Source organism: Gorilla gorilla, chromosome 8 (assembly GCF_029281585.2).
Source record: "Gorilla gorilla gorilla isolate KB3781 chromosome 8, NHGRI_mGorGor1-v2.1_pri, whole genome shotgun sequence".
Lineage (NCBI taxonomy): Eukaryota > Metazoa > Chordata > Mammalia > Primates > Hominidae > Gorilla > Gorilla gorilla.
The window spans coordinates 71,349,097-71,374,054 of NC_073232.2; positions in this window are offsets into that span (position 1 = coordinate 71,349,097).

Here is a 24,958-nt window from a genome sequence, read left to right on the forward strand (position 1 = left end):
CTGACATTTGGCATGTCTCTGCTTCTGCTTCTTGGCCCGGGCTGTTCTCTCTGCTTGGGATGCCTGGTCTTCACTCTCTCTTACATACTTTCTCCTTCAAGACTGTGCCCAACATACATGGGCCTGTGACACCCTTTCTGGCCACTCAAGCCTGATGTTAACCTTCCCCAGGTAAGGACAGCAACCCTCTCGAACAGGACTGTTTCTCCTATGTCTAAAACAATGCTCAACCTTTTTCTAATCAGCCATGTTCTTTGGATGAACTAATGAAGTGTATATCTTTGAGCTTACACTTCTGAGAGAAATATTTGCCTATCTGTCCCACTAGATGACAAACTCTTTGAGAACAAGGACTGTGTCTCTTATCTCAGTTTTTCCACAGCCTAGCCCAGAACCTGACATGTAACAAAGGCTCAATACAAATTCGTGGAATAAAGACAAAACGAATGAATAAGACAGTGCTGGGGTACTTTGCAGAAAACCTCATTTCATAGGCCAGCCTTGGAGACATCTCACTGCTGCCCTGCTACTTCTACCTCTTCATCAGGACCAGGAAGCAGTGATCCTCACTGCCTTGTTTGTCAACAAAGGGCCAGTGGCCAAGACCATATTTCCAAGAGCTTAGAAAGAACAAGAAGTCATCGCTGATGGTGTGGCCTCCTTCACCAAGGAGGGAATCACCAAAACAGGCAGTTTCTCTATTTAAGCTAAGCACACAGGAAGAAAGAGAGGACAAGCTTAGAGTAGTCTGTGAACCGCAAGCAGCATCTTCTTTGCTTAGGTGCCATCTTGGCTGTGGTTGCGCCCCTCATAGCTGATGGGGCCCAGTGCTGTGCTGTGGGAGTGCTGTCTCCTTGTATTAGTCAGTTCTCACTCTGCTAATAAAGACATATCCAAGGCTGAGTAGTTTATACAGAAAAAGAGGTTTAATGGACTTGTAGTTCCACATGGCTGGGAAGGCCTCACAAGCATGGCAGAAGACAAAGGAGAAGAAAGTCATGTCTTACATGGCGGTAGGCAAGAGAGCTTGTTCAGGGGAACTTACATTTATAAAATCATCAGATCTCGTGAGACTTATTCACTATCACAAGAACAGTATGGGGGAAACCACCCCCATGATTCAATTATCTCCACCTGGCCCCTCGCTTGACGTGTGGGGATTGTTACCATTCATGGTGAGATTTGGGTGGGGATGCAAAGCCAAACTGTATCACTCCTGGGTGCCCCATGAGAAATGTGAATGTGTCTAGACCACAGCAGCTCATCCATGGCTCCAAGCAGACATGCACACAGGGCGAGAGCCTGGGGATGCCTGTTCATGCTTGTAATGTGGCACCACATTATTCTCCAGTGTTCCAGTTTGGATGATAAATTACATGGCCACCCTAAGTACCTCCCATAGATTCCTTTTACCACCCCTATTATGCACTGGAACATTTAAAAACAAATCCCAGATACCATATTTTATCAGAAACTGCTTCCTCTTTTAATGTCTAATAGATAAGGACACAATAAGTAACAGTAATGTCTTCATCCTGTTTAACAAAATAATCAATAATTCCATCATATCATCAAATATCTACTCAGTGTTCAAATTTCTCCAATTGTCTCTAAATGATTTTTATCAGTTGGGATTCAAACAAGGCCACACATTGCATTTGATGAGTATGTCTATTAAATCCCACCTGCCCCTTTTCTATTTTTTAGTTTACCTCTTTTTTTTGCCATTTACTTATTGAAGAAAGCAGGTCAATTGTCCTGTAAATTTTCCCACACCCTAGATTTGACATCCTTTGGTGACATTTAACACACTGTTCTACCCTCTGATCTCCTGTAAATGGTAGCTAGCTCTAGACACTTAATCAGGTACAGGTTCATGTTTTTTGAAACAATATTTCATGTGCACTTTTCCTTATTGTATCACATCAGGAAACATTGAATGTCTGATTGCCTTTCTTTTTATGATGTTAGAGCTGCTGAGTGGGTTCAGGTGTTGGTATCCTTATCCATCTATCAGATGACTCCCCACTAAAATGTCACTTAGAGATTTCTACAGCCATTAGATCATTGCCTAAACCCATTATCTTATGAAGGGTTACAAATATGTGATTTTCTGTGGATCTCATTTCTTCTACTTGCGTTAGCCAGTGTCTTCTATAAAGAAGCAATTATTTGGCGATAGTTTGTATAGGAAATGCAATAAATCTTTAATTTTTTCTTGTAATTATACATTTTCAAAATAATGAATTGATTATATAGCAGTATTGAAATATGACCAATAAAGGTTTTGCTTTTTTTTACTATAATTAGAACTCATAAAAACGTTAAATCTATGTATTGTATTTCAATTAATTGCATCATCATTACTTTGGGTGTCAAATCATTCCATCTCAGGCCAGGAGTCCTTCAACTTAAAGGCACATAAAACTTATCTTTAACATTTTCTGTTTCAAACCTGGAATCAATCATTTCTGCAAGAAGCCCTGAATTTTGTTTTAGTGGGAAATATAATTTAAAATTCACAAATTGGGTCCCCAAAGTGCTAATTATGATGGAGTTGTCATTGCCTCTTGGTGTTTTCAGTGAATAGAGTTAGAAAACATATCCTCCTTTTAGAAAAAAAAACATACATTGTAAGTTCCTGCTGGTCTTTTTTACAAATTTAAAATCAGAGGGTTTTGATTTAAGTTCTTTTGTTTACATATACATTTCAAAAGTAGAAGTGTAGGACCATAAAATGGATTCAATAGTAAGATTCTAATATATCAATTGCTTCTTAACACCTAGAAAAAAGAATGGTTATCCCGAAGACCCAGCCTACACTCCTGGACAATAGGTATGATAAACTAGTTTCCTCTACTTTAAACTCAATTACTATCTTTTGGTTCAGGTAATGTGATTTGGTTCACTATGGTCCTAAAACATTATAGGATCATATTTTATGAAATCTCAATGATAGCCTTGTGAAATAATGAATTGATTTAAAATTGGATGGGTGAAAGAACTTTTAGATTGTACAAAGTTGTACAATAAACAATATAAAGTCTGACATCAAGTTTCACAAACAGAGTGGGTAATGTCTTCATGTCACAAAAAAAAAAAAAAACCCTTAGGATTTTTTTAGACTCTGCTAATACCAATGAAGGAGACAGATTAAGGCCTAATCAAAGGCAAATCTACAGGAATGAAATGGACACCTGGGGCAATGGGAGCTGAGGCCATGCCATGATCAAGAAACAAAAGGCAATAATTAAAAACACATATGCAGCTAATGTCCATTTATGATAAACTCTTTCGGCAAACTAGAAATAAAAAGGAACTCTTTTAATCACATAAAGGACGTCTACAAAAAACCTACACCTAACATGAGATTTTGTGATGAAAAATAGAACACTTTTTCCCTAAGATCTGAAACAAAATAAGGCTTTCCACTCTCCCCTCTTCTGTTCAATGTTATTCTACTGGAAGTTCCAGCAAGGGCAATAAGGCAAGAAAAAGAAAGGAAAGAGCAAGGATTTTTTAAAAAGTAAGTAAAACTATCATTTTTTTAAATAGAAGACAATTATGTACATAGAAAACTCTATGGAATCTTTTTTTTTAAAAAAAAAGAAAACTGCTGGGATTCATATGCACAGAAAAATTCAGACCTCTCCATTTTGTTGATTGTAAATCATACATTATCAACAACCACCAAAAACATAACAGGCCAAAAAAGAGCCACCTATTTTGTATTTTGACAAGTGGATATGAGAGGATATGGATTTGAAAGTTTGCTTATAGAAATAATCTGTAATAAACAATAGTAACATTATTTAAGGAATAAGATTATGAAAAAATTATTTAATGACTGTAGTGCAATTCTTAGTCACTGAGAGATATAACATTGATACATCATTTTCACATGAATTCACTCTTAACTATGTAAACGAAACAGATGTTATTATTAAATCAAATTCCCTAAAGCATAGCGCCTGTAGACAGCAATAAATTTAACCTCTAAAACAATTGATAATTTAACTTCTGATATCAATTTTCCAATTTTCCACAGATGTGTATGTAACAGAGATAGAGAGAGAGAATGAGTGTGTGTGTGTGTGTGTGTGTGTGTGTGTGTGTGTGTGTGTGTGTGTGTAGTGAGAGCAACAGCTACAGAAAGGAGGAGGGGAAGGAGAAGCAGCCAGGGAGAGAGGGAGGGAGGGAGGGGAAGAGAGAAAAACAGAAACAGAGAGAGTGTCTCGGTAAATGCAAAGAATTTGAATACCTATTTCCGTCATTGTCACTCATAAAAACATACATGCATGCTGCTTTTGTGTTCTCAAACCTGTACATGTACATGTATGAACATGAACCCCTTTTGAATACAGTGCTTTTCACTTTTTAAGTGTTTTAACATAAATAGCTTCATTCTGTTTGAGAGGTGAAAAATATTGATACACTTGAAATGCTTGCCCAGAATCAAATACAGACTGAGTACGGAATCTAAATTTCACTCATAGGTCCTCACCACCTTAACCTATTCTCCCTGGGCTCCGCCATCCTCAGGGAGACAGGACTCGGGGTACAGGAAAGCCATAGGCTGCCTGCTGCTGCTTCAAGCAATGCAGGATTGAAAGGCACAGATATTAACTAAAATCCTCAGGAGAAGAAAAGGCAGATTATACTTGTGGCTCATGTTATTTGTGAGCAAGATATAGTGTTTGTTGATGGGAACATAGGAGATAGAGATTACACAATCTAATTACAAAAAAATAAAATGACAAAACATGTTCCCAAAGCCTTCATTCAAGACAGGAAAAAAGAAGAAAACACCTGTGAAATTCTAATCATCAAATGAAAATTCCAGATCTAAATTCCAGGAGGTTTCTCCTTCACATTTGGGATCAGTTAAATTCACAAACATACCAAAAGGCATTTGCAGTTTGTAGTATGTTCTGCCAGTGACAGCAGAGGAGGAGAACACCAAGGGATTAATCAGGGATAGAGGTAATTAAAGCCAGAAAGGATCAAATGGCCCACAGGTCAAAGGAATTAAAATCTGAGCACAACTTTTGCATAAAGGGGAAAAAATACAATGCGCTTTGCTGGGACATTTAACTGCAAATATATCGCAGTTACCAGACAGGTTTAAGCGAAACTCCTTGGTTGGCAAACCTTCGGAGAAAGGTTTGTAAATGAAGGCAACCCAGGGAGCATGCCCTGCACTTCAGGGTTCATTGTTCATGTGTCTACTAAGTTTTTTCTTAGTCCACAAAAATGACAAACTTCCTGAAGAAAAGACTTGCATTTCTGCATTTATTTCTGTATTGTTCTACATGGCACTTTATAAACCTGACTGCATGCCTTGTGATTATCTCGATTCAGTATTCTTTGCCACATTCCAATGAGATAAGCAGCCCCTGTACCCACTTTGTGAATGATAAGGATAAGATTGCAGAAGTCATTTTTCTCGACTGCGCAGCCTGAGAAATGCGTGGCCTGGCCTGGCACTCCAAGCCTGGGAACTGGGAACGCTGTCCCAGTCTCCAGGCCACCCTGCCTCACTTCTTGACTCGCAGACCTCTCTGAGAAGCCTGCCCTTCTCTCCGTCCAGGTTCCTTGTGTGCTGTCAAGGACCTCTGCAGACTCCACCCTCTGTATAGACCAGAAAGTTTGTTGAGAAACCAATAAAGCATGTGTCTTCAGACTGTCCCACCCAGGTCCCAGGGTCATGGCCCAAGACTGGCACGTCAGCCAAGGAGAAAGAGCCCTGCCGACCTCTCAAGTGGCAGCACCTGGGACTGGCCCCTTGGCTTAACAGTTCTGTTTGTTGTGACTTTCAGTTTTCTCTGCCATAGTATTGGAGTAATGCTTCCCCATCTGATTGCTCTGAAGATTGTGGGAAATACAAAGGTGAAGTAGGAGGAGACTGTAATTGTGAGGTGTTGGTGTTTCCCCTCACTCCTTACCCACCTCCCCAGCACATGTGCACACACTTGCACACACACACACACACACACACGGCTACCACAAGTTACCAGAAATTCAAAGCAGTGAACACTTGTAAGCCATTTTCCAATTGAAAAAGCACTTCACGAATTTGACTTCAGTGGCTGGGAAAGACAAGCGGCTACCTCCACCTCCACCCTCTCCCATCCGCCCGCATCCTCCTGGACCCTGCAGCTGGTCTCCCACCAGTAACCTGCCCCTCCTGCAGGAAGAGCCCATTCTAGAACTCTGCTCCCAGCCCCTTGTCCTGCTGTGTAATTGGAGGATGATGTCCAAGGGGGAACTTTGAGTGGGGCATCAGTGGGGAGAAATACAGCAAAGCAAAGGCTCCTTCTTCTTGCCCTTGAAGGAGTGCTGACCCTGCCCCACGCATTGGGAGACATTTTCTTGGATGCCCATGAATTGACTTACTCATTTGAGCTTTTCACAGAGGAGTGAGAGAAGATATAGAATGGTAGAAGGGTCAAGGTGGGCAGGCCAGGAAACACTGCCCAAGGGCAGCTACAGTCTGCGCTGGTTCAACTGGGGCATAAAGAATGGCCACATCCACTGGCACAAGCCAGGCATCATGGCCTCCCTCCTCAGCAGGAGGGTCCCTCAGAACACCTGCTCTGCTCCCTCCCCTGCACCTAAGGCTCACAGGCTGAGGATTTATCGAAAGTCCATCACTAAGTGAGTGCCAGGCATGGGGCCAGCAGAGATGGTGGGTGCAAATTTTATTTGAGTCACAACTTGTGAAATGTTAAGCTCATACCTTCTGGAAGACGTCACCAGGTCTAAGTCAGACGGCAGGAAAGCTGGCTCACTTGATTCCGCTACTTATGCTGGGGTCCTGGAGGCCTTGAAAACAAAACTTATGGTATGTTGCCTTACTTTTTTCCATGTGGGGCTTTCTGTGGTCTGGGTGCATGCTAAATCTCTTTAACAGGAAGGTTCATTTCTCAAAACATGAAAATTCCCAAACAGAATCAGACTAAGTTGTCTACTGTTAAACAAAATTATTGATCCTCTTATTTGGACTTGGGAAAGCCAGGAAGGGGGTGAACACATGTGTAAGAAAATAGGCAAATGGAATTTTCTCTGGGTGTGTAAGCAATCCTTGAGGAGTTTACAAACTGCCCTGCACCTTCGATCAGGCTTCCTGGGCTGCAGCGCTGTGCTGTGGGAGCCACCCTGGTCCCAGCCAGGCACCCTGACCACACAAACTTGCTGGCACGGGGGTAGGCAGGGGGTGTGGGCAGAGGAAACACTTTGGAGGGTATGAAGGGACAGGTACAAAGGCAAAGGATTCTGCCAGGAAAAGCTGAGCCCTAAGAGAGGCACTGTCAGGCTGCCTCCCGTGATAACAGGGAGTTTAAAGAGCCCATATCCATCAGGGAAGGTTCCAGAATCTCATGAACTGGGACTTTCGCCAGTGTAGGGTCCTCCCAAATGCCCCTGTGTGAAGCCACATTCCATCTACACTTGCCTCAAGGGTCAGCACACAGGTTATGCTTTTTTAAAGTCACCGATGCTGATTCTCACACTAGTCCCCAACTTGAACCTGTGTCCACAGTGGGCTGGACCTCCCTGTGGGAAGGTTAACAGCATCATGATGTGGCATGTCCACACTCATGGCAGGTCCACACTCCTAACGCACCACCCGTCAGCCCCACGCTCAGGCCACACCCGTTGGTGTTACCTGTGGCTCCCAGCTTCCTCTCTCACCCCACATCCAGCCTCAGCAAATCCTACTGGCTCCATCTCCAAAATATATCCAGACTCTGACCACTCATGGCCCCTGTTGTCCCCAAGCAGTCAAGCCACCCTCTCTAGGGTGTTATTGAACAAGCCTCCAAATTGCTCTTCTCATTTCTGCCCTTGCCTCTCCTCAGTCTGCTCTCAACACAGCAGCCACAATGACCATTTATGAAAGTTATATTAAGACTCACCCTTGCTGTCAGGTTGCTGATGGCTTTCTGGCTCACTTACCAAACTCCCCTTCTCATCTCCTGCCTGACCCTTCCTTGAACTTGCCAGACATACATCTGCCTCGGGCCTTTGCACTCAGTGTTCTTCATGCCTGAAATGCTGGTTGCTTTACTACCTTCAAGTCTCTATTCAAAAGTTCCCTTCTGAATGAGGCCTGTCCTGGCCAATTTGCTGGGAATTCCCGCCCCCCATTTGACACTTTATATCCTCTTTCCCTGATTCATATCTTGTTATCAGCATTTAATAACATATCTAATAAAATATATTTTTTGCTTATGTATCTTGGATGTTTTTCTGTCTGCTCTGTAGAATGTGAGTCTCCAAGACAGGAGCTTTAACTGCTTTGTTTATTTCTATATTTGCAGTTTCTAAGCAGCTCCTGGAACAGAGCAGGTGCTCACACATTTGTGGATGAATGAATGAATGACTCTATCTACTCAATGCTCAGCAGGTCCCAATCATGGGATTTGGCCTGATTTATTCCCAGGGATCCAGCTCTTATTTCAATTTCCCTGAACCCCAAAAGTCTATGAGAATAAGACTTCCATTTTCCAGGAAGATGGAGTAGACATACTTTTCCCTATTCCTACTAAGTATAACTAAAAGGCCTAGGCATTATATATAAAACAAATATAAGAAGACTCTGAAAGGTACAGAGAAGAAGGCAGAACAGCCAGAGACCATGGGACTTAAGGAATAACATGACAATGAGTTTCTTATTGCCTCATATATCCCAAGATTAGGTATTTGGAAAGTCAGCAACCTGGAACTGCTAATTAGTGAAGACAAAAAAAAAAAAAAATGCCAGCTCTTTCTAGCCAAAGAACCAGGAAAGGAAAAACCTAGCAAGACAGAAAACTTTTAGGAATAAAATGCCTACTCCAGCCAAACACAGAAAAACTGTGGCTCCACCTCCACTTGCACAAGTCAAGGCTGAGCAAGGAGACTAGACTTCTGCCCTTACTGTGTTGTTATGTGGCATCCCCACCTCCTTTGCCAGCTGGTATAAATAAAGGCTGAGTTGGGAACCAGGGTTTGCCTCCCTGGTGGGTAGTAACAAGTCCCCTGTCCCTTCATGTCTGTGGAGAAAATGTGGGGAACCAGAACTCCATTTCTGCCCAGCAGTAACAAGAGCCCTTCTCCCAGCCTAGGTGTCAAAAAAAAGTCGAGTGGAGAACCTGGTTTTCCATCCCTAATTGGTAATTACATGGCAGTGACCCCACGTCCTCACCCACTGGAGAGATGACAGAGGAAGCCCACTAAAACACATTATTTAAATAAGATTCGTAGACTTATAATACCCAAATGTCTATATTTCAATCAAAAGTCATTTATTACACCAAGAACCAAAAACAGTTCAAGGTGAATTAGAAGACAATCAACAAAACACCAACAATGAGATGATACAATTGTTAGAATTATCTTTTAAGAAGTTTAATACAATCATTATGAAAAGTGCTGCAATTACCAAATAAAAACAAACTTGAAACACAGGAAAATATAGAAGTTTCAGCAAAGAAATCCAAAAATCTCAATGAAGAGAGAGGTAAAAAGAAGAATTAAAAGGAGCACAGCTGCTCGCCAGCAATGGAACAAAGCTGGATGGAGAATGACTTTAACGAGTTGAGAGAAGAATGCTTCAGACGATCAAACTTCTCCGAGCTGAAGAAAGAATTTCGAACCCATCGCAAAGAAGCTAAAAACCTTGAAAAAAGATTAGACAAATGGCTAACTAGAACAACCAGTGTAGAGAAGTACTTAAATGACCTGATGGAGCTGAAAACCATGGCGCGAGAACTACATGACAAATGCACAAGCTTCAATAGCTGACTCGATCAACTGGAAGAAAGGGTATCAGTGATTGAAGATCAAATTAATGAAATGAAGCGAGAAGAGATGTTGAGAGGAAAAAGAGTAAAAGAAATGAACAAAGTCTCCAAGAAATATGGGACTATGTGGAAAGACCAAATCTACATCTGATTGTTGTACCTGAAAGTGATGGGGAGAATGGAACCAAGTTGGAAAACACTCTTCAGGATATTATCCAGGAGAACTTCCCCAACCTAGCAAGGCAGGCCAACATTCAAATCCAGGAAATACAGAGAATGCCACAAAGATACTCCTCGAGAAGAGCAAATCCAAGACACATAATTGTCAGATTCACCAAAGTTAAAATGAAGGAGAAAATGTTAAGGGCAGCCAGAGACAAAAGATCGGGTTACCCGCAAAGGGAAGCCCATCAGACTAACAGTTGATCTCTCAGCAGAAACTCTACAAGCCAAAAGAGAGTGGGGGCCGATATTCAACATTCTTAAAGAAAAGAATTTTCAACCCAGAATTTCATATCCAGCCAAACTAAGCTTCACAAGTGAAGGAGAAATAAAATACTTTACAGACAAGCAAATGCTGAGAGATTTTGTCACCACCAGGCCTGCCCTACAAAAGCTCCTGAAGGAAGCACTAAACATGGAAAGGAACAACCGGTACCAGCCACTGCAAAAACATGCCAAATTGTAAAGACCATCGATGCTAGGAAGAAACTGCATCAACTAATGAAGAAAATAACCAGCTGATATCATAATGACAGGATCAAATTCACACATAACAATATTAACCTTAAATGTAAATGGGCTAAATGCCCCAATTAAAAGACACAGACTGGCAAATTGGATAAAGAGTCAATACCCAGCAGTGTGCTGTACTCAGGAGACCCATCTCACGTGCAGAGACACACATAGGCTCAAAATAAAGGGATGGAGGAAGATCTACCAAGCAAATAGAAAACAAAAAAAAGCAGGGGTTACAATCCTAGTCTCAGAAAAAACAGGCTTTAAACCAACAAAGATCAAAAGAGACAAAGAAGGCCATTACATAATGGTAAAGGGATCAACTCAACAAGAAGAGCTAACTATCCTAAATATGTATGCACCCAATTCAGGAGCACCCAGATTCATAAAGCAAGTCCTTAGAGACCTACAAAAAGACTTAGACTCCCACACAATAATAATGGGAGATTTTAACACCCCACAGTCAACATTAGACAGATCAACGAGACAGAAAGTTAACAAGGACATCCAGGAATTGAACTCAGCTCTGCACCAAGCGGACCTATTAGACATCTGCAGAACTCTCCACTCCAAATCAACAGAATATACTTTCTCCTCAGCACCACATTGCACTCATTCCAAAATTGACCACATAGTTGGAAGTAAAGCACTCCTCAGCAAATGTAAAAGAACAGAAATTATAACAAACTGTCTCTCAGACCACAGTGCAATCACACTAGAACTCAGGATTAAGAAACTCACTCAAAACTGCTCAACTACATGGAAACTGAACAACATGCTCCTGAATGACTACCAGCTATATAACAAAATGAAGGCAAAAATAAAGATGTTCTTTGAAACCAATGAGAACAAAGACACAACATACCAGAATCTCTGGGACACATTTAAAGCAGTGTGTAGAGGGAAAATTATAGCACTACATGCCCACAAGAGAAAGCAGGAAAGAGCTAAAACTGACACCCTAACCTCACAATTAAAAGAACTAGAAAAGCAAGAGAAAACATATTCAAAAGCTAGTAGAAGGCAAGAAATAACTAAGATCAGAGCACAACTGAAGGAGACAGAGACACAAAAAACCCTTCAAAAAATCAATGAATCCAGGAGCTGTTTTTTTGAAGAGACCGACAAAATTGATAGACCACTAGCAAGACTAATAAAGAAGAAAAGAGAGAAGAATCAAATAGATGCAATAAAAATGATAAAGGGGATATCACCACCGATCCCACAGAAATACAAACTACCATCAGAGAATACTATAAACACCTCTACGCAAATAAACTAGAAAATCTAGAAGAAATGGATAAATTCCTCGACACATACACCCTCCCAAGACTAAACCAGGAAGAAGTTGAATCTCTGAATAGACCAATAACAGGCTCTCAAATTGAGGCAATAATTAATACCCTACCAACCAAAAAAAGTCCAGGACCAGATGGATTCACAGCCAAATTCTACCAGAGGTACAAGGAGGAGCTGGTACCGTTCCTTCTGAAACTATTCCAATAAACAGAAAAAGAGGGAATCCTCCCTAACTCATTTTATGAGGCCAGCATCGTCGTGATACCAAAGGCTGGCAGAGATACAACAAAAAAAGAGAATTTTAGACCAATATCCCTGATGAACATCGATGCAAAAATCCTCAATAAAATACTGGCAAACCGAATCCAGCAGCACATCAGAAAGCTTATCCACCATGATCAAGTGGGCTTCACCCCTGGGAAATTTTAGAACTAAACAATGCAACAACTGAAATAAAAAGTTCAGTGAATGGGCACAATGGCAGAATGTAGATGACAAAAGAAAATAAATCAATAAACTTAAAGATAGAGCAATAGCAATTACTCAATCTGAACAACAACGAGGAAACAGACTGAAAAAATTAGCAGAGCCTCATTTACATGTATGAATATAACAAAAGATTTAGCATGTCATCAAAGTCCTAGAAGAAGAGAGGGATCATGGAACTAAAAATGTTTTCAAAAAACAATGCTAAATTAACAAATGTGGCCAAAATAACCTATATATTTAGAGATGCAAGAAGCTAAATGAATTCCAAACGTGATAGATTCAAAGAAATTCACTCGAAGATACACCACAGTCAAACTTCTAAAAACTAAAGACAGATAAAGAATCCTGAAAGCAATAAGAGAAAGACAGCACATTGCCTACATGGGAAAAATAATTTAAATTACAGTAGATTTTTTTTTTTTTTTTGAGACGGAGTCTTGCTCTGTCGCCCAGCCTGGAGTGCAGTGGCACAGTCCCGGCTCACTTCAAGCTCCACCTCCCAGGCTCACGCCATTCTCCTGCCTCACCCTCCCGAGTAGCTGGCACTACAGTCACCCGCTACCACACCTGGCTAATTTTTTGTATTTTTAGTAGAGATGGGATTTCACTGTGTTAGCCAGGATGTCTCAATCTCCTGACTTCATGATCCACCACCTCGGCCTCCCAAAGTGCTGGGATTACAGGCGTGAGCCACTACACCTGGCCTACAGTAGATTTTTTAATCAGAAACCATGGAGGCCCAAGGGAGGGGCAAAACACTGTTCAAGTGATGTAAGAAATAAAACTGTTCACCCCAAATTATATATTCGCCCAAAATATTCCTAAGTAATAAAGGATGAATAAAGCTTCTCTCAAAGGAAAACTAAAAGAAGGGAAATAAAAATTACATTGAAAATGAAAATTAAAATGCAACATATCAAAATTTACGGTATGCAATTATGCAGTTCCAAGACTAAAATTTATAGCATTACATGCTTACATTAGAAAAAAGAAAAAGTCTCAAATCAATGTTAAATTCTCATCTTAATAAAATCAAAATAAACCCAAAACAAGTAGAAGGAAGGAAACAAAAACAAGAGCAAGAATCAGTGGGATTGAAAACAGAAAAACAGTACAGAACTTCAATGAAAGTAAAAGTTTGTTCTTTGCAAAAGAAAATAGAATTCATTAACTTCTAGCAAAACTTAAAAAGAAAGAAGACATTCCAATATACCAGTACTGGTTTAGTATCCCTTATTCAAAATCCTTAGGACCAGAAGTGTTTTGGATTTGGGACATTTTCAGAGTTTGAACTATTTGCATTACACTTATAGTTCAACATCCTGAATCTGAAAATGCAAAATCCAAAATGCTCCAATAAGCATTTCCTTTGAGTGTCAAGTCAGTACTCAAAAATTTTCAGATTTTGACGCATTTTGGATTTTGAGTTTTTGGATTAGAGATATTCAACCATATCAAAAATGAAAAGATAGCTCTAGACTCTGCAGACATCAAACAAAAAATAAACACTACGAACATACATATGTAAATTTGACAACATAGATAAAATGGACAAATTATTCAAAAAGTACAAAGTACCAAAACTCCTCCAATGTAAAATAAATGACTTGAATAATCCTGTAAACAAGTAGGAATGTTGAATTCATAACTATAAACCTCCCATAAGAGAAATATCCAGGCTTAGATGGTTTCACTGGAGAATTCTCCCAAATAGTCTGATGTGGTTTGAGTCTGTGTCCCCACCCAAATCTCATGTCAAATTGTAATCTCTAATGTTGGAGGTGGGGTTTGGTGGGAGGTGATTGGATCATGTGGGCAGATTTCCCATTTGGTGATGTTCTCATGATAGTGAGTGAGTTATTACATTATCTGTTTATTTAAAAATGTATGGCACCTCCCTCCTCTCTCTCTTCCTCCTGCTCTGGTCATGAAAGATGTGCCTGTTTCCCCTTCACTTTCTGCCATGATTTTAAGTTCCCTGAGGCCTCCACAGCCATGCTTCCTGTACAGCCTGCGAACCCTGAGCAAATTAAACTTCTTTTCTTTATAAATTACCCAGTTTCAGGCATTTCTTTATAGCAGTGCAAGAAGGCACTAATATGTGATCTAAGAAAAACCACACCAAATCTATACAATCTCTTCCAGAAAAAAAGAAAACATTTTCTAATATATTCCCTGAAGCCAATATTACACTGATGCCACAAAGAAAAAAAAATTGCAAATAGAATTTAGCAATATGTGCAAAGAATATACACCATGACCAAGTATGGCTTGTTCCAGGAATGCAAGGCTGGTTAAATATTGAAAAATCGATCAGTGTAATCCACTATATTAATGGATGCTGAAAAAGCATTTGACAGAATTCAACACCCATTTATGACAAAAACTGTCACAAAATAGGGGTAGAGATAAACTTTTTCAACTTAATAAAGAATATCTACAAAACAGCTAACATTGTACTTAATGGTAAAAGACTGAATGTTTTCCCCCTAAGATTGTGAATGAGGCATGGATTCTACTTTCATGTGACACTGCTACTCAACAGAATATTTGAAAGGTTTAGCCAGCACATTAAGGCAAAGAAATGAAATGAAAGTCATACAGATTAAAAAAGAAATAAAACTGTTCCTATTTGTGGATGACATGATAGCCAGTGCAGATTAAAAAAAAAAAACTACTGAAATAAATTCTAGAATAAGTGAGTTCAACAAGATACAGGTTCACAGATACAAGATAAATATTTAAAAATCAATTGTATTTGTATACACTACCAATGAACGTATGAAAACCAAAATTTTAAATGCAATATCATTGAAACATAAAAAAATACTGAAGTGTAAATCTAAGAAAATATATACAAGACTTTATGCTGAAAACTACCAAATGCTGATGAAATAAATAAAAGAAGACCTAAATAAATGGAGATGCATACTGTATTCGTGGATTAGAAGGCTCAATATGGTGAAGACAAACTCTCTGCTGAATTGATATACAGGTTTATCAAAATTTCATCAAGGTTTTTTTGTAGATATAGACAATTTAGATAGATATATTATAAATAAGATTGTTCTCAAATTTATATAGAAATCTGTATGGAATAGCTAAAACAATTCTGAAAAAAAAATAAAATATGAGGAATTATCCAGATCATACAGCTAAAGTAATCACGACTGTGGCATATTACTCAAGGGATATACACATAGATCAATGGAACAGAGTAAAGAACCCAAAAGTAGACCCACACAAATGTGTTCCCCTGTTTTTTGACAGAAGTGCAAAAGCAACTTCTTGGAGGAAGGATAGTCTTTTCAACAAGTGGTGCAAGAGCAATGAAATAGGCAAAAACAATAAACTTTGGCCTAAGCCTCACACCTTTTACAAAAATTATCTGAAGACACATCATATATTTAAATGTAAAACATAAGAACTTTTAGAAGATAACGTAAGAGAAAATCTTTGAGATTTGGGGCTTGGAGAAAGGTTCTTAGACATGACACCAAAAGCACAGTACATAAATGACCAATTGGAACTCATCCAAACCTGAAGTGATTTCTCTGCTAACGATCCTGTTAAAGGAGTAAAGGCAAGTTACAGACTAGAGAAAATTATGTACAAACTACACATCTAACAAAGTGCTCATATCTAGAATATAGTTCTCAAATTTTAACATTAAAAAATACTCAAATATTCCAATTAGAAAATGGGCGAAAGATGTAAAGAGGCATTTTATCAAAGTGGATCTATGAATAATAAATGGGCACATGAAAAGATGTTCAACATCACTGGCCATTAAGAAAATGCAAATTAAAGCCACCATGACATATAACTCCATACATATTAGACCAGAAAAAATAAAATAAACACATGCATATATGGCCCTATAAAGATCTTTGACAAGGTGCCGAGGCTACACAATGGGGAGATAAAGACAGTGTCTTTAACAAATGGTGTTGGAAAAAACAGATATCCACATACCAAAGCATAAAATTGAACCATTTTGTTACAATTTACGTGAAAATCATCTCCAAATGGATTAAATACTTAAACTTCAAAGTTGAAACTCCTAGAAGAAAACATAGAGGAACTGTTTCATGACATTGGTCCTGGAAATGATTTCTTGGATATGGCACATAAAGCTCAGGCAACAAGACCATGTATAGACAAGTAGGGTTACATCAAATTAAAAAGCTTCTTCCTAGCAAAAGAAAAACCAAAGTGAACTGGCATGGGAGAAAATATTTGCAATATATAAGACGGGCAGAGTCAAAATCCAAAATATATAAGGAATGCGTACAACTCAATAGTAGAACAACAAATAGCCTGATTTTAAAATAGACAAATGAATTACATAGAAATGTCTCAAAAGAAAACATACAAATGGCTAATAGGTATATGAAAAGGTGCTCAACATTACTAATCATCAGGGAAATTAAAAATTGAAACCACAATGAGATATCACTGTTAGAATGGCTATTATCAAAAATATAAATGATAAGTGTTGGCAAAGATGTAGGGAAATTGGAACGCTTGTACACTACTGGTGGAAAAACAAAATGGCATGGCTGCTATGGAAAACAGTACAGAGGTTCCTCAAAAAATTACAAATAGAGCTATTATATGATTCAACAGTTCCACTTCTGAGTGTTCATCCAAAAGAATTGACATCAGGATCCAGAAGAAATATTTTTACTACTATGTTTATTACAACATTATGAAGCTGAGATGTGAAAACAACCCCAAATGTCCATCAACAGATAAACGGATACAGAAAATGTGGTATACACAGATAATGGCTATTACTCAGCCCTAAAAAGAAAATCCTGCCACATTTGACAACACGGATGAAACTTGAGGACATTACGCTAAGCGAAATAAGCCAGTTGCAGAAGGACAAATGCTGCATGATTCCACTTCTATGAATTATCGGAAATATTCAAATTCACAGAAGCAGAGAGTAGAATGGTGGTTGCCAGGCTAGGGGTAGGGGGAAATGGGAAGTGATTGTTTTGAGTGGGTACAGAGCTTCAGTTATACAAGATGAGTAAATTCTAGAGATCTGCTTATGACATTATGCCTTTAGTTCACCATATTATGTAGTATACTTAAAATGTGTTAAGAGGGTAGAGCTCATGTTAAATATTCTTACTATAATACAATATAATAACACAAAATGCAAGTGAGAATGTGGAAAAATTGGATCACTCATACATTACTAATGGGAATGTGAATTCTTAGTCACTCTGGAAAATAGTTTGACGTTTTCTTTATAAACTAAATATCCACTTGGTGTTTGAGCCAGGACTGCACTCCTGGGCATTTGTCCCAGAAAAGTGAAAATGTTTGCATGCAAAAACCTGTACACAAACATTTGAGGCAGCTCGATTTATAAGAGCGAAAACTAATCCCAGATGCCCTCCGATGGGTAAGTGTGGTTAAACAAACTGGTTCCACTGAAAATTATTCAGCAATAAAAAGAAATTGTTGACACATGCAACCTAGATGGATCATAAGGGCATTGTGAGTAGAAAAAAAAAGCCCATCTCAAAAGGTCACATACTATATAATTCCATTTATTTAACATTCTCATATTGACAAAATTATAGAAATGGAAATTAGATTGGTGGTTTCTAGGACTTAGGGATGGTGGGGAGGGGTGGGTGGCAGGAGGGAGATATGGAGATCTTGATAGTGAGGAAATAGTTCTGTATCTTGATGGGAGTAGTGGATACACAAACTACATATGTGATAAAATAAGCCATAACTACACACACACTTTGCACCAATATCCAAGTCCTGATTTTGATGCTATATTGTATCTCATAAGAAGTAATCATGGGGAAACCTACTGGAAGGGTACACAGGATCTCTCTGTACAGTCTTTGCAACCTCCTATTAATCTACAATATTTTTTTAAAGTTTGTGGAAAAGCTTCTGATTTGATCTGATACATGCTGTGAAGAGTAAAAGGATTGGGCTATTTAATTATTTAATTATGAGCTCGAGGGGTACATTATTTGAAAATGTTTGAACATAACAAAAGTAAAAGGTAAAAATAAATAGAAGCTAGTTATATAAAAGAAAGAGACATTCTTCTCCTCCCGAGTTCTTTCCTGGAGCCACTGTGCAAGAACAGCCAGGCAGCATACAGCCCTCAGGACCATGATGTGCGTGCTGCCCAGGGTCAGGAGACCCCAGATCTGACCAAACCTCCCTGTGTTGGTGCAGCATCTAGGACAGCTGGCCTTGGCCCCCTCCTCTGTACACAGAGGTGATGGAGTGACAAGGCTCCACAGTGCTTTCATCCATCTCCTGGCTTCCTAGACTCACTACAGCAGCACCAAGGAGGCCCTGAGACATTGGCTATACAGAGAGGATGCCCTGTCCCCAGGACACCAGCCTTGCTGCAATAATTGCACGTGGTCAGCATTGCATGGCTGGGCTGGAAAGCAGAATGCGTGGTGTCTCAGAACTGGGCTTGCATAATGCATTCCCTCTGCCTGGCATCTCCATGCTGCACAGGAGTGAGAGCAACTCCCAATGCCTGCCAACGCAGGGCTTGGCATGTCTCCTCAGAGCCAGGGAGCCAGCAGACTCTGGGCAGAGCCAGGGCCTGCTTAGTGTGTCTGTGAAGACTTCTCCAGAGGCACGAGCAGCCCATCAGCAGTACATGCAGTTGATAGTGCAGATTCAGGCCAGATGGTGGGGGCTTCCAGGAAAGCGGGGATTGAGGAGGACAGGGTGAAGCGTGAAATGCCCTTACCAAACAAACAAAGCAGTATCCTATGGAGTGAACATCCAGAACATCCCTCTTCTTCAAAATTTTTGTAAAATATACACAACATAGAATTTACTATTTTAACCATTTTTAAGTGAGCAATTCAGTGGCATTAAGAACACTCACATTTTTGGGTAACCATCACCACCATCCATCCCCAGAACTTTTCATCATGCCAAACTGAAACTGTACCCCTTAAATGGTAACTCTCCATCCCACTTCCCCCAGTCCTAACAACCACCATGCTGCTTTCTGTCTCTATGAATTTGGCTACTCTAAGTACTTAACATAAGTGGAATCATGCATTTGTCCTTTTGTGTCTGGCTTATTTCGCTTAGCATAATGTCTTCAAGCTTTTTCCACATTGTAGCATGTGCCAGAATTTTCTTTCTTGGCATTCCTTTTTGAGGCTGAATAATAGTCCATTGTATGCATGCACCACACTTGCTTTTCCATTCGTTCATTGATAGGCATTTGGGTTGCTTCCATCTCTTGGCTACTGTGAATAATGCTGCTACGGTCATGGGTGTACGAATATCTCTTCTCTTTCCTGTTTTCAATGTCCAGGACATTCTTATCATTTCCCTTATAAATAAAGGCCTAGTTCTGCCATGGCTGGACTGGGTTTCCCAACTTAAGCCTACTTCCAAGAGGCTACAGGGGCACTACAGAATACAAGGAATTGCTTCCTTAATCTTTCTGAGCCTCAGGATCTAACCTCTGAAAGGGAAATCATACTACAGGAGGTATAAATAGCAGGGAGAAGAGGAAGGCTGCACACGAAAGCCCCTCAGCTTTCAAACCAGTGGAGGCTCATTCAATCCCCCACTGCATCCCCAACAGGGAGGAGTGCTCTCTGCACAGGCAGAGAGCATGTGCATGCAGGGGCCTCATGGGTCTGCCCGGTGGGAGTGGAGAGAACAGAGTGACTCACTTGGTGTGAAATCCAGAAGATTGTAGGAAGAGCATGGGACAAAATTCAAAGGGCAAGCACCAGCAGGCATAGTCCAGCCCGAGAACGGACGGCTGTATGACACACCAAGATTTCACAGCAGGGTTCAAGGGTCAGACAATAGATTGTTAGAGATCCCAGAGCAAGACAGCAGAGGGGGTTCTGGAAGAGAGGAGAAGGGGCTCAGCTGCTGGGGCAGGGAACAGGCAGACCTTTCGTAGCCACCGTGGTGGGGAGTGGGGTCTGGCAAGGACAACCCAGAGCCCCACTTCTGGAGAACCTCAAATATTAGAAGATGGACCGTATGGGTCCATTTGCCCCAAGCAATCCTAGGTTAGGCCTGCTGTTCTGGCAAAATCACTTTCAAAATTGCCACATCCTTGGTTTGGAAGATGAATTATAGGTCACAACAGGGTGGTTACCAATGCAGGATCCAGCACAAGGAATTAGGCCAAAGGTACACAGAAAAGCCACTGTCACCCAGGAAGGCAGGAACATGCTTGGACAAAGTGGAGAGGGGTCTGCCTGAATGGTGCCCCCTGCCTGGGACCCTGTGTCCTTCTTCCCTAAAGTTAGCCACAGAGCCTGGGGCACACTGACCTTCACCATGACTGTTATGGTGGGGTTGAGGGGGATGAAGGCAAGTATTGATAGCTGAGGGGATTGCATTCCTGCAGAGTGCTTTGTTTCTGTTCAATGAAAATTGCTGAAAATTTTTAATCTTGATACAAAAGTATAGAAGAGTGACTTGTTTGGTTTTTCTGTGGTTCTTGCTTGGCATCTAGCACTGAACTCAGTCTCAATGCTTTGGTTGAGACCTTCCCCTAAGAATCGCACAAAGCTGTGACCTTTTATAATTGTTTGCTTGTTTTTACAAGAATGGGATGGTCCAGATGAGAACATTCAGGTTTGTCCTTTTTTTCTGTGTTTTCTTTTACCATGTGGTCCCATCCTGTCGGCACTGTGGCACAGCAGTCTTCCTCAGTGGGGCCTGGCCAGGATAGGCCCCAGAGAGCCAGAAATTTTAGGCAATCCTGGGTTTGCCCACTGTTCAGGTGAAGGCTCAAATTTTGCATACTCCTTTCCTTCTCTTGTTAAAAAAATCCTTAACAAAGTATCAGCAAATCAAATTTAGCAATATATAGAAAGAATATACTCCGTGACCAAGTGGAGTGTACTCCAGGAGTGCAAGGCTAGTTCAGTACTAAAAAATCTATCTGTGTAATCCACCGTATTAATGGAGAAAGAAATTACATGATCATATCAATGGATACAGAAAAAAACACCATTTATAATTTTTTTTAAACTCTCAGAAAATGAAGAGTAGGGGGAACTTCCACAACTTGATAGAGTATCAACAAAAAGACCTACAGCTAACATCACACTTAATGGCAAAATGCGAAATTCTTTTCTCCAAATGCTGGGAATGAAGCAAGGTCTCAACATCATCTGCAACTTCTAGCCAGTGTAGTAAGGCAAGAAAGGGAATAAAAGGCATACATCTTTCCACCTCGGGAATCAGCCCCAGTGTATTTTCCTGGCACCGATGACTGCAGGGCCTAGCACCCAGGGCCTTGTTGAAGCCTTTACCTGGGGAATATCCAAAGCAAGGTAGCAAAGAGCCCATCAGTCCCTGCTTTGCCATGTACATACAGCAACTACCTGACTGTGTGCAAGTTACTCACCTCAGTGTGCCTCAGGAGTTTCATCTGTGAAATGGTGTAACAATAGTACCTGCATCACAGGGTCCTTGTGAGGCTTTAAGGAATTACATCCTCAAAGCACCTAGAACACTGCCTGACCACATGGCAAAAACATGCAAGTATCAGCTATTATTATAGACTGTAATCATTACTCTGGGCTTCTTTTATAGTAAGGAAGAAAATAAAACATCATCAATCTCAAGTGAAGCTGTGGAACGCTGAGGGTGGCTACTTCTACCCCAGGCTATGGCTTTTGACAGGGATATTGTACTTTGACTCTGCATAATAACCATGATGGGCAGTTAGTTTCCAGAGGGGCAAAACTGGAAGATGATCTCTTCATTCCCCCATCTTTGTAGCCTGTACCATAATCTAGGGGAATATGCTGAGTCTTCCAACCCACTTTCTCATTATCCACTGAAGGCTTTTTTCCCACTGCTTCTCAAACACCTTTATTTTCCTCCCTAGCTCCTTCTTCTCACTCAAGCCTCTCCTCTCCCTCCTCCTCACATGCCTATCATCTTGACTTTTCCACATTAAAACCCTCTTGTAACTGACATGGACCCCTGTGAAACTCCAGGCAATTAATCGAACTCAGCAGAGCTTTTGTAAACCTCTGTAAAAAAGACCACAGGCTCATGTTGCTCTCATATTCTGTTTAAGTGGAACCTACAGAGATCCATGTTGGGCAAAGTTGTTAAGAAAACTACCTTTTATTATTTTATTTAAGGAAGAAATTAAAGATTCAGCTCATATAGACTGGAAAAAAAGAAAACCTCTTTCTACCCTTAAACCTTTCTCAATGCTTATTGCCAACTATAATTTTTTTTTAAAGGCAACCAATGCAGTAAAACTACCACAACAAAGCTGGAGCAAATATGCTAGCTGAGCAGAGGCCAGATTTATGGTCAGAAATATGGAGTGTGTCTCAGCAGGGGCAGGTCGTGAAATCGTATGAGCTAATATCAGAGGTGTGAAAACAGGCATTGTTGTTTAGTTAACTGAAGTCACACAATTAAGCGATTCTCAAAAATCAATTAGCCATATGTTATAACCAAGATGACATGTTTTTATAACTTCTCTCTGGATGTTTTATTGCCAGAGGATGCTCATGTGGGCACTAGAACAAGAAAATAAACCACCAGCCCCAGAGTAAAAGTGCAAAAATTCAGCCATGATTAATTAAGAGTCCAATCTGCACATGATGGAGTAATGAAGCCGGCTGCACGGTGTTGGAAGGATTCCTTCCCTGCACCCCCATTCTGTTGCAAAAAGCCAGAGGTCATTTTATTTCTTTCTCTTTGTTTTTCTGTTCTTTTTAATTTAGCACAGACACAGCTGTGAAAACTGGATATCCATTTGAACTCCATATTTATGCATATAGCTGATGGTTCCAAGGAAACGTCATTTAAGAGCTTTCCATGGAAAATGAAAAACGTATTTCTCAGGAGGAAACCCTGGTGGCATGTTGTTGTTCACGATAGATTTTGTCTTCCTGCCATCCACAAAGGAAGCAACAAATGAGAGTCAGAGCTGGCCTCCTTGTCCCCTGTTGCTGTTGAGCCAGGTGTGGGATAGGGACACAGGAGGACATGCAGTGGCCGTAATACAGAACAAACAATAGGGTCCATTTTTCACATAGCCACAAATTCCACCCCTTCCTGTAACCACCCCTTGGATCTTGGCCATTCTAGTGTTTTAGTCAACAGAACAGGGCATGAGCCATGTGTACTAGATCCAAACCAGGCCCTCTGCACACCACTAACGCTCTGCCCTCGTTTCTGGAATCTGGCAGCCACTGTGTGAACGAGGCTAGGTCGCCTGCTGGATTATGAGAAGCTCATGGCCCTGACTCCCCACTTCTCAGCCAGAATGAAGCCAACCTCCACGCAAGCACGGAGGGCTCCAGACCAGCAGACCCCACCTGACCTGTCAGCTGACCCCAGACCTGAGCAAGCCCAGCTTCCATCAGTTAGCCTGACCTCAACAGCAGAACTGACCAGCAGGCCTGAAGACTGCCCAGCACTGATAAATAGTTGTTTAAGCCACTCCCTGATGGAGCAGTTTCTTACCCAGTGAAAGCTAACAGATGTAGACAGTCACTCAGAGGCAGTGGTAGCTGTGAAACTTCCAACCACTCAGTGCAAGACTGTCAGCCTCTACACACCACGCTGGGCAGCATGGGTCCTGCTGCCTTGCAGTGCCCTTGGAGTGGCATTGAAAAACACCGAGGGAACTCTGTGCTGTGTAGGGTGGCAGAGTGTTGCCAGGCCCACATCCTGTTCTGTCTCTAGCTGTATGACTTTACGTCTCAAATGTGAGCCTCAAATTTTTCATCATAAATTGAGCCTATTTCTTTAAAACTGTGCTTCTCAAAGTGGGGTCCCTGGGCCAGACGCTACAGCCTCACCTGGAAACTCATCAGCAATCCACCTTCTCACACCTCAACCCACACCTGCTGAATCAGAAACCTAGGACTGGGGTCTAGAAAGTTGTGTTTTAAGAAGCCCCCAGGTCATCTGGATGGGCCAGCTCAGATATGAGAGCCCTGCTTTAATGTGACTGTGAGAATAAAGTGCTATCATCTATATAAAACATCCAGGACAAGGGAGACACTCAATTCTCTCACTCCTTTCCCTTTACTGAATAGACTTAACAGAAGGCATGAATGCATTTAGGTGTACAGATAATTAAGACAAATTAACATATGAAATATATATGTATAAATATAGGTAAAACAGATATAAGATTGGACACACACATTGCCACTTATCTAGGTGGAGGTCATTCAGCTTAACTTCTACAAAATGGACAGCAGATAAGACCTCATCATTTACTTTCTGCCTTCTTACATCTGCATCATCAACATGTCAGTGAGGTCTTCGGAGGATCTTCTGATGGGTGAAGACACAGAGACATGTGGATGTGGTGCCCGGCTAGTGCCTGAGGTGGGGTGTGGGGAGTGTGCCGCCAAGACACACTAACTCCACGCAGCCTCAGCGGGGAGCTGCCCCTACAGAGCCTGGCGTCTGGCTGTGCTCCCTGCTTTGTATCTGCCAGGAGCAGGGGAGGGGAGGGGAGGGGAGGCTGGAGGGAGGCTGGGTGTGGAGGAGAAGGCAAGTCAGAGTCCTCCTGACTCACCGGGAGAGGAGAGCAGGATGTTCTCCATGAGCTGGACCCCTAATTATCCTAACAATGCCCTGAATTCTGGGATGTC